A 9,153-nucleotide genomic window follows, 5' to 3' on the forward strand; every position below is an offset into this window, starting at 1 on the left:
TGTTTGATGGGAAAGCGATGGACATCAAAACTGCATTAATTACAAACAGTCGAAATGCAATACCTACTAGGATCCTATATCATATTTAGACATGTTACCATATGAAAAGCTAGATACACATATGTATGGAATGACCCTCCAAGATTTCTGGAAGAAACGATGAAGCATATTAAGGGTTGGGAGAAAACGACAACTATCTTGGCTCCAGCTTTAAACAAGTTTAAATGTTAACTACAGAGTCTTGGATTTGTAATGTAAACATGCAAACTGTCGAACCAACTCAACATGTATTTGTCGAACTAGAATCTTATTCGAATTAAAAAATATCACTGAACTACATAAAATATTGACATGGAAATGAACCTTAGTGAAGTCGATTTATTAACCCATATAACGCTACCGAACCAACATAAATGATATAAACGAGAATCACCATTTTCGGCTGTTACTGCCGTTAACTTCTACAGCAAGCGCATGGATATGGTATATATTAGGTGTAATAATCAGATACATGTCCCACCCATTTGGGACTATAGCTTGTCTAGACACCGAAGCTAACATTACAAAGTTATATGTTATTTTTCTAACTTCAAATTAAATCACACTTTTAGATTACAAATGTCATAACGTACTTTGTATAATGTACATGTAACATTATTGAAAAACTGTTATTTCCTCAGAAAACACACGAGAACACGTACCGTACTAATTGGAGGCAATTCTTTAACCATGTAAATTATGTAAATGTCTGTAAAATGCTACATGTAAGAATTTACAGCAGCTGATTTGAGAGTAACCCTATATATCACTTCGTCTATGTGGAAACGACAACCATATCCATGACACTTCCTGTATTTATTCACATACTTACATAACCGTTAAGGAGTATATAATGTACAAAGCAACTACATGTATACTCAACCTAGTGTCCAAATAATATATGTGTTTATACATTTTTGCTACGTGTACGTAGTTATCTATTTGATTGTTCTGATTTCAGTATTATATTATTTTGTCTTTCATAATATGAAATGCATTGTAATCTTCATTTGGAGTAAACACAGATGATAATAAATGCCTGTGTGCTAGCGTGAATTTTTAAACATATGATCAAAAACGTGTGTAAACCAGAGAGAACTAAAATCATTGCTCTACTACATGTAGTATATAACACACTGACATATATTCCTCCCTTATTTGGTTTACACACACTGGTTACTTTGTTAAGTACATACATTGTGCATCATGCATGAATATAAACTATGTATTTTATTTAAAAACAGTCAATTGCTGAGGTATATCTCCGGATAACGATTTTTCCAGTCTTTGTTTAACTCTGGATTAATCAAACTTTATTTCCTCGATAATAACTACAAATCCCCCCCCCCCCCCCCATTTTTTTTTAATAATAATCCATTTACATGAACAATGCAATGCCTTTTAAAATAAATTGAATCAGTTCAGTATTTCTGTTTCCGGATTTTGAGGGAAGTCATATTTTAATACAATGTCATGTTAAAACGAATATATTTTAGACACTGGGGGTGAGTTTCTGAAATCTCATTCCTTCACTGACTTTCAAATAATCTGATGTTGAGTCAGATTTAAAAGTTATATAACTGAGAAACTGTGTGGGAGAAACACCTGTCATAGAGAAACTAGCACCACGCAAAGTGATCAAATTATTTACAAAAAGTTTCATTTGGTTTAAAAGGCACAAAATTCCAAATCACAGACCTGCTACCAAAATTTACACAACTAAATCGGTATTAAAACACATTCTATAACGTGAACGGAGAGCTTGGTAAATTGGGCTCCAAGAGGTTATGACATTGGGCCTGATAGTGTATTTAAAAAAACAAAAAGAAATCTGTTTAAAAGATACAGTTATAATTTTTAGATTTTATTTTTCCTTTTTGTGTGGGTCCCCGAGGGGCAGGGGTGGTTGTTGTGTTGGGTTGAGTTAGGTAGGGGATGGGGGTCGTTACACAAAAACTGAAGAAAATGTCCTTGATGATGACATAAAGAAATTCAGTACACGGATGTGTAACATTCCTTCTCAACAATTCATCTTAAAAATGTCAAAAACTTTCCTTGTTTACGAAATAATTTCATTATATATTCTCACGTTTCAAACCAGCTGTCTGTTAGAGTACAGGTAAATAGTTTCAGAGTATTGTAGACCCAGCGAACCGGATCTATAAACTTGTCGTGAACGTTTACCTGTGGTGTGGACATTTGGGTCACTGTGTCACCTGCTGTACATTTTACCTACATATACCTGTATACACCTGTGTTCTGTGTATTACTTCCTTCCTACCTTTTAACACCCGTTTTGTTTGACACGCGGTCTGGTTTTAATTGTAGACAAACGTTTATATACAATGTGAAGAACGTAAAGTTATCGCATAATCTAAAATATGTTTTATCGAGTTGACTATATATCTATTGCCAGAACCTTTTAGTTTTTGTTTTCGTTTTGTATTGAAACACTAGATATTATTAAGCGAAAAACAAGTAAAAATCATTCTTGCGTCATTTTTACGGAACAGGAAAGTGAATACACACGGATGTAAAGAGGTACCTGGGGTGGCGGTCACGGGTTGTGTTCACTTTAATCTGTAATAATCATTGTTGATGCACTCTGTACAAACGCACTACTGAGGTCCAGTGGTTCCGTGGCCTTAGGTTTCTGATTTCAACACAAATATATTCTCAATTTCATTGAATCTATGTTTAGCAATTTGATTGAAACGATGAAAGAACAATGTTTTTTTTTGCTTTTTGGTTGTTGCAATATTATTATTTTCAGCTGTGAAATATTACATACATTTTGTTGGATTGCAATTTTAACCTTTTTACTACGTTCTATTGCATGGTCAAGATATTTAAGGATTTACTTTCGATCGGCGACCTTGTTTTCCATTTATGTCAATGACTAAGTGAAAGTCTGATACACTAATGTATATACTTTTGTCATTTTACAATACGCGGATGCCATTGAGAATGTCATAGCCTCGGATGGCAAGTCTCCGCAACTCATTACAATAACAGGTGGCGTCTACTAGCATGTACTCCATTTCTGCAATCCGTCGATACCCTTATCCGAATGTGAATACATGTACACATTAAAGTCACGGACCGTTATAGGTACTGCTGGAACATTTGAAAACGTTGTAACCCTGTGTCTGGACCACGGAAAATTTGAACACGTTGTAACCCCGTGACTGGACTACGGAACATTTGGATACGTTGCAACCCTGTGGCGGTCAATTTCACTTTTAAAATAAAACATACATATTGATACGTTCTAGCGTTACTTTGCGACGGTCAATATTTGGTTGAACTGTGTAAAAAAGCATTTTGTATATTATCGGTAAGAAATCAGAAAATAATTTGCGCATGCGCAGGATCGTGGAACGTGCATATGTGATGTTATGTATAGTTCCTCGAGCAACTAAACTGGCTTTGAACCAATAGAAATATCATTTACATTTGTACATCTTCAAGAAAGAAGGGGAAAGTACAATGCGGCCAAAATACCACTACAGGACAGACCGGGATCTGAGTTTTATGTTTAAATGAACCGTACCTTATAAGATCCTGTATTCCGTAATTAAACCTACCGGTACTGAAATTAATTCGTGATGTTTTGTTCCGTGTAATCTACACTGTCTACGATTCGTTAAAAACAGCATACCTATACTGGACATTTCTTTGATCTATCTGTCAATGTCACAGAAGACGGAAGGGGACGTTTATGTATTATTTTACTTACACGCTTTTTTATACTTGGACGATTTATCATCATTTATAACATGTTTATTGTTCCGTATCCAATTCTTTTAAAGGGAAGTAACTCAAACAATTCCTTGTTTATAATCCAATTAACTTTAAACTCCTATTACAAAGAGAGAAAAACACTGTAAAACAGCTCTCCGGAATTAACGTACTTTCTCATTTATTTTGTTCGCTTTTCCGGATTCCTGTAGACCGTTGAAGGATGTCGTTTTAGAAGTTGCAATTATTTATCTTATTGTGTATTGGTGAACGTATTCATATTTTACTTAAGTATTAAAGATGGCTTCCTCTTGACTTCCAGGAATATTTCACTGTTCTCAAGATGTAAGATTTAGTCATGTTTATTGCCAGTCATAGACAAGGGGTTGGATACAAGTTATACCAATTTGTCAACACCTTCTTCCCTAACAAATATTTACAATAAAATGATAAGAGCGAAAACAGGCATAGTATCGAAAATTATATAGAACGTTGGAGCAATTTTATCAGTATCAAAATTTCTATCAAACACTTTTAATGCAGTAAAATTTAAATACCAAGTGCCAAAATATGTGATTTTTTTTTACATATTTCGTTGGCTAATCATAAATATACTTACAACTTTCAGTTGCTAAAATTTAAATAAGGCTCACGTCTCATAAAAAATGAATACAATTTAAATATGCAGTACTTGTAATACAACGAAGGAAAACATATTCATAGTTTAGAATAAATAAAAAGGAATTGTCTGCAAATAAAATGTAGAAAACAATATCGAAGTTTACAGGACCATTGGATAAGGAAGTTTTTTTTTGTGACAGAGTATTTGTAACAGATAACTCTAAAAGTGAATGCGCATGCGTATCGAGGGCGGATCCAGGATTAAAAATCAGGGTGTGAGATGGGGTGAGGAGACAGTCGTGGCGCAGTAGTTATGATTCATTGTCTTCAGTCTATTTGTAATACAGTCACTTTATCGTTGATTTTCCATAACCAAATCCTGGAGTAATTCACATTACTGAACATCTTTTTCACTTATGATGAAATAAAATGCAAACTTACAATTTACTCGCACGATTGCGGCAAGTCAACTGTTCGTGTAAAGGGTAGTAACTCGAACAAATCATTGAAAATTATCCTGTTTCTGTCAATCGGTTTTTGTGTGTTATTTGGCCAGTTCGTGAATCTTGTTTTGCCATTTTCCGCTAAAAGTATTTTATCGAGTATACATTGTTGCAAATATATCTTATTAAATTTGTTAACGCAATATGGTTCCTAACTTATAGAAGCCCTTTCCCTACAGTCGAACAATTAAAGTAACTCTTTTCATGTTTTACTTCATTATGGATTGATTCTTCCTGATATCAATAGGAATCTTAGGATTATTGTTTCAAGTATCAAAGACGTTCTCTGAAGCTATATCGAAATGACAATTAAGCGCAAAAGTTCCGGTGATTCAGCTTAATGTGAATTAAGTTTGAGTAGATGTTGTCAAGCTAAAATTTGGTTAGATATATTTCCTACAAGTAACAAAACGACTGATAATGTTCACAGGCTTAAATTTAAAATACAATAAGGTACACGTGTCATAATGGTGAAAGGGGAAATGAATGTTATGATATTGTGTCACAAAGTACGTATTATGTATTGTAATGCGAAAAAAATGAATAAAATTAAATGAGAAAATGCACTCATTTGATTTTGACTATTCTTGATGATAGGCGAATACGTAAGTAATAATAAATGTCGAATTTTACGGAACCATCGCCCCAGGAAGTGTTTTTTGACGAGGTATTTGTAAGGGATCACTTAAAAATGTTGGAGAATAACATTAAAACTTTACAATCAAAGCGCATGCGTATCGAGGGCGGATCCAGGATTTGGATGGGATGGGGCGTGGAAACAGCAGGGTCCGTAGCAGTATGACTCACTGTCTGCAGTTAATGAAATTAAGTAATTTTAGTGTTAGTTTAAACTTTCTTTTATTTCAGTTCGAGCATGTTATTACAATGAACAGAAAAGACAAAGGGAAATAGGAACAAGTGCACAGACACTTATGTAAACCTATCACCAAGTATACAAAACAGCAACTAATACATTGTATATTCAGTATGTGATGCAGTTATAGAAAATCTGCCAGTTTTAAGAATATAATTATGAACAACTAGAAATATTAACTTATTTTCAGCCAATGAAAATAAATCATCTCCAAATAATAATAACTCCAAAGTAATATTATGGGGCAAACATTGTAGGTAGCGTCTTCTTATTTGATCGTACCTGTACATTCCAATAAAAAATGGTTATTGTTTTCGACTTCACCACGCATGCATAATGGAGATGGAGCAATATTTTTAGCAAATAAATGATCATTTAAGGAGCAACACTCCATTGGTAGTCGTGCGTGATATATTTGGCCCTTGCGGGTACAAACGTTGTAATAGGTAGGCGTTTTCTTAGTATGTTACTTGTCAAGATAGGATTTTAAAGCAGAAGTAGACGGATTTGATCGTACATTCTGTGGAAGACTATTCCATTGGTCTATAACAGAAGTTAGAAAAAACTGCTTATAAAAGGAAATTTTAGCGTTGATATGCCATTATCAGATATTTAAATGAGATACCTGTTTAAATGATTTATTATGAAATAAGTGTAAATAACAGAATCTCTCGTTTTGTGTCATATAAAGGGAAGTAACTCGAACATTTCTTTGAAAATAGTCCAATCTAAATGAGGATTTTTTTTCTTCGGGAAAATAGGTAGTTGTAATTTCACTTTTTGAAACCGGGAATCTTGTCGACCATCCTCGCTGAAACATGTTCACAGACTTTCTATCTATTTTGGGACACAAAAGTTATCAAGATAATTCAGCTGCACCCATTTTTTCTCTAGTTCCCAACAACCTTTAAGTTTCCTTGCCACTGTCTTGGCACAACCTCACTTTTGGTCTCAGTGTATAGAATGTTCGCTCAAGTGAGGTAGGCAATGGTTTCTGTCCCAAGGCCGAGACATACCAAAGTACTTAAAAATGATCGTTGTGCTTATAACCTGCTTAACGTTCAGCGTTTCCGGTTATCGCAACAACTGGTTTACATGCTGGCAGTAAAATGTGACCATGTGGACTTTTATTCTGAATGCCTTCGGCATGGTATTTCAATGAGGAAGCACTTTAACGACGTCATCAGATCCGCGCTATCGCAAGGAGGCAAATATCCAGCATACTTAATGCATAGGCCTCCAGTTGGTTTATAGCAATTGATCCCTGTCCATGATATTTCATTTTAGCGAGGAGATGACGTATAATCGACTCTTAAGTTCTGTCCACCTAGAGTCAATTATTCTGGGGGTTTATGCATAAATGTCGTCTCACAAATATGTCTTCCATGAATGGATTGGTTGCCAATTTCTTAAGGACACCGGATCCATGAGACTGAAAGAAGAGTAAAGCTTTTCGATTTGTTTGGTTTGGTTATATTTTTATATTGTTTAACGTTCTAAAAACAGCTGAGGTCATTTGAGGACGTGTCTGCATGAGTGTAATGCATGTGTGTATGTGTGCTGGAGGCAGGGTATGTTGGTGTATTTGCCTCCTTGTGATAGCGCGAATCTGGTGTCGTCTTTTAAGTACTTCCTCACTGAAATACCATGACAAAGGCACTCAGAATAAAAGTCCACTCTGTCACATTATACTGACAACGGGTAGACCAGTTGTTGCGATTACCAGTAACGCTGAACCTTAAGCAGTGAATAACAACTGTCATTTATAAGGACTTGTATGTTCTGTCCTTGGGACACAACCCATTGCCTTTCTCACTTGAGCGAACGTTCTACACAATGGAAAAAAGTGTGGTTTTAACAAGATCGTTGCTAAGAAAATAAAGGTTGTTAGGAAGTGTTGCAATGAGTGACATTTTAAAAAAAATGCCTCTTTTTAATTTCCATGCAAGGGAAGATAACTCTCGCAAAGCCACGTTATGTATCAGCTATTACTCCTATTTGAAAGCTATTACTCCTATTTGTCAGTGGACTACTAGGACCTGTCACCTTTGACCACAATATCTCATTGCTCATTATTTGGCCACCACGCATGGTACATGGACAAACACAGCAGGCTTTTTTACGTCAGCCACGATTCGTTTTCTTCACAAATAGCGATATTTTCAATTAAAGTCTACAGAAAAATCGGAAAGTACTTGCAGAATATTAGATACAATTCTTGAAAATTTGTCCTTATTATAATATCTATATTGGATACACTCATTTTTCAAACCATCCCGGATTCTTTAAAGAGTCGCATTATTCATATCTGTCCAGAACATTGAGATATGTTTTGTCCTTAGATTCCAGGAAAGTCAAACTGCCCGTTACGTTACTAACTTTCCTCCTATTCAACACCAGGAAAAAATACTTTAAATGGTTGATTTCCCCATGATTCTGACATTTTGTACCCAAATTGCATTCACAGATACATTCGGTGGGAGGTTGTTCCACATCTCAACAGTTCTCTGTTAAACAGATATTTTTGTCAATATGTAACAATTTGAAAAATCTCAATACATTTTAAAGTTATGGCCTCGTGTGTCTGAAGTTTCTTTCACTGTAAATAAGTCTGCCACTTCTTTGTCATTTTTCTTAATATTATTTTATTCACCTCTATCATATCCCCACCTGATCTTCTGCAGACTAACCTTGATTATCATAGTTTCTGCAAAAACTCCGTAAACATTAAATTTGAAAGTCATGATATTTTTTCGGTGCTTAACTTTGAAAACATTCAATCGCTTTTGCATGCTTTTCTAAATATAGACATCGATTAACGTACTCTATATGACGTCTAACTAATGGTGTTCATATAAACAACAGTTTAAAACTATAGATGTTCACGTTCCTTTGTTCTCTACAATACTCCTTAAATATAATTTGCTTTATTAACCTTGTCCATGAATTAAAATGGTGGCAAATGGTCCCCAAGGGCGTAGTTAAATCAACCAATGTTCGTTTTTCCCTTTCGCATCTTTTTACATTTGTCAAGGTGGAGGTGTAGCTACCAGATTTTGACCATTTATGTAGTGAAAATACATCTTGCTGTAGATTTGCTCAGTCTTGCTCATTATTTATTTATATGTATTTATGCATATCATTTACTATATATATATATATAAAGTGGTCCTGGCACTGATCCTTGTGGTATACCGCTTATAACTACATTTCACTGATAAGTTTTCTCCATTCACAACGACTACTTGTTTTCTACGTAAATGTACCAATCAAGAAATTGTTCTTATCCGAGAGGAAACTTATCAATCAATACCATATTTTGAAAGTTTACGTGTAGCAGTCGGAGATCGGAAACTTTATCGAAAGTTTTCATGA

The sequence above is a fragment of the Mizuhopecten yessoensis genome, unplaced genomic scaffold (assembly GCF_002113885.1).
Source record: "Mizuhopecten yessoensis strain PY_sf001 unplaced genomic scaffold, ASM211388v2 scaffold4535, whole genome shotgun sequence".
NCBI classification, from domain to species: domain Eukaryota; kingdom Metazoa; phylum Mollusca; class Bivalvia; order Pectinida; family Pectinidae; genus Mizuhopecten; species Mizuhopecten yessoensis.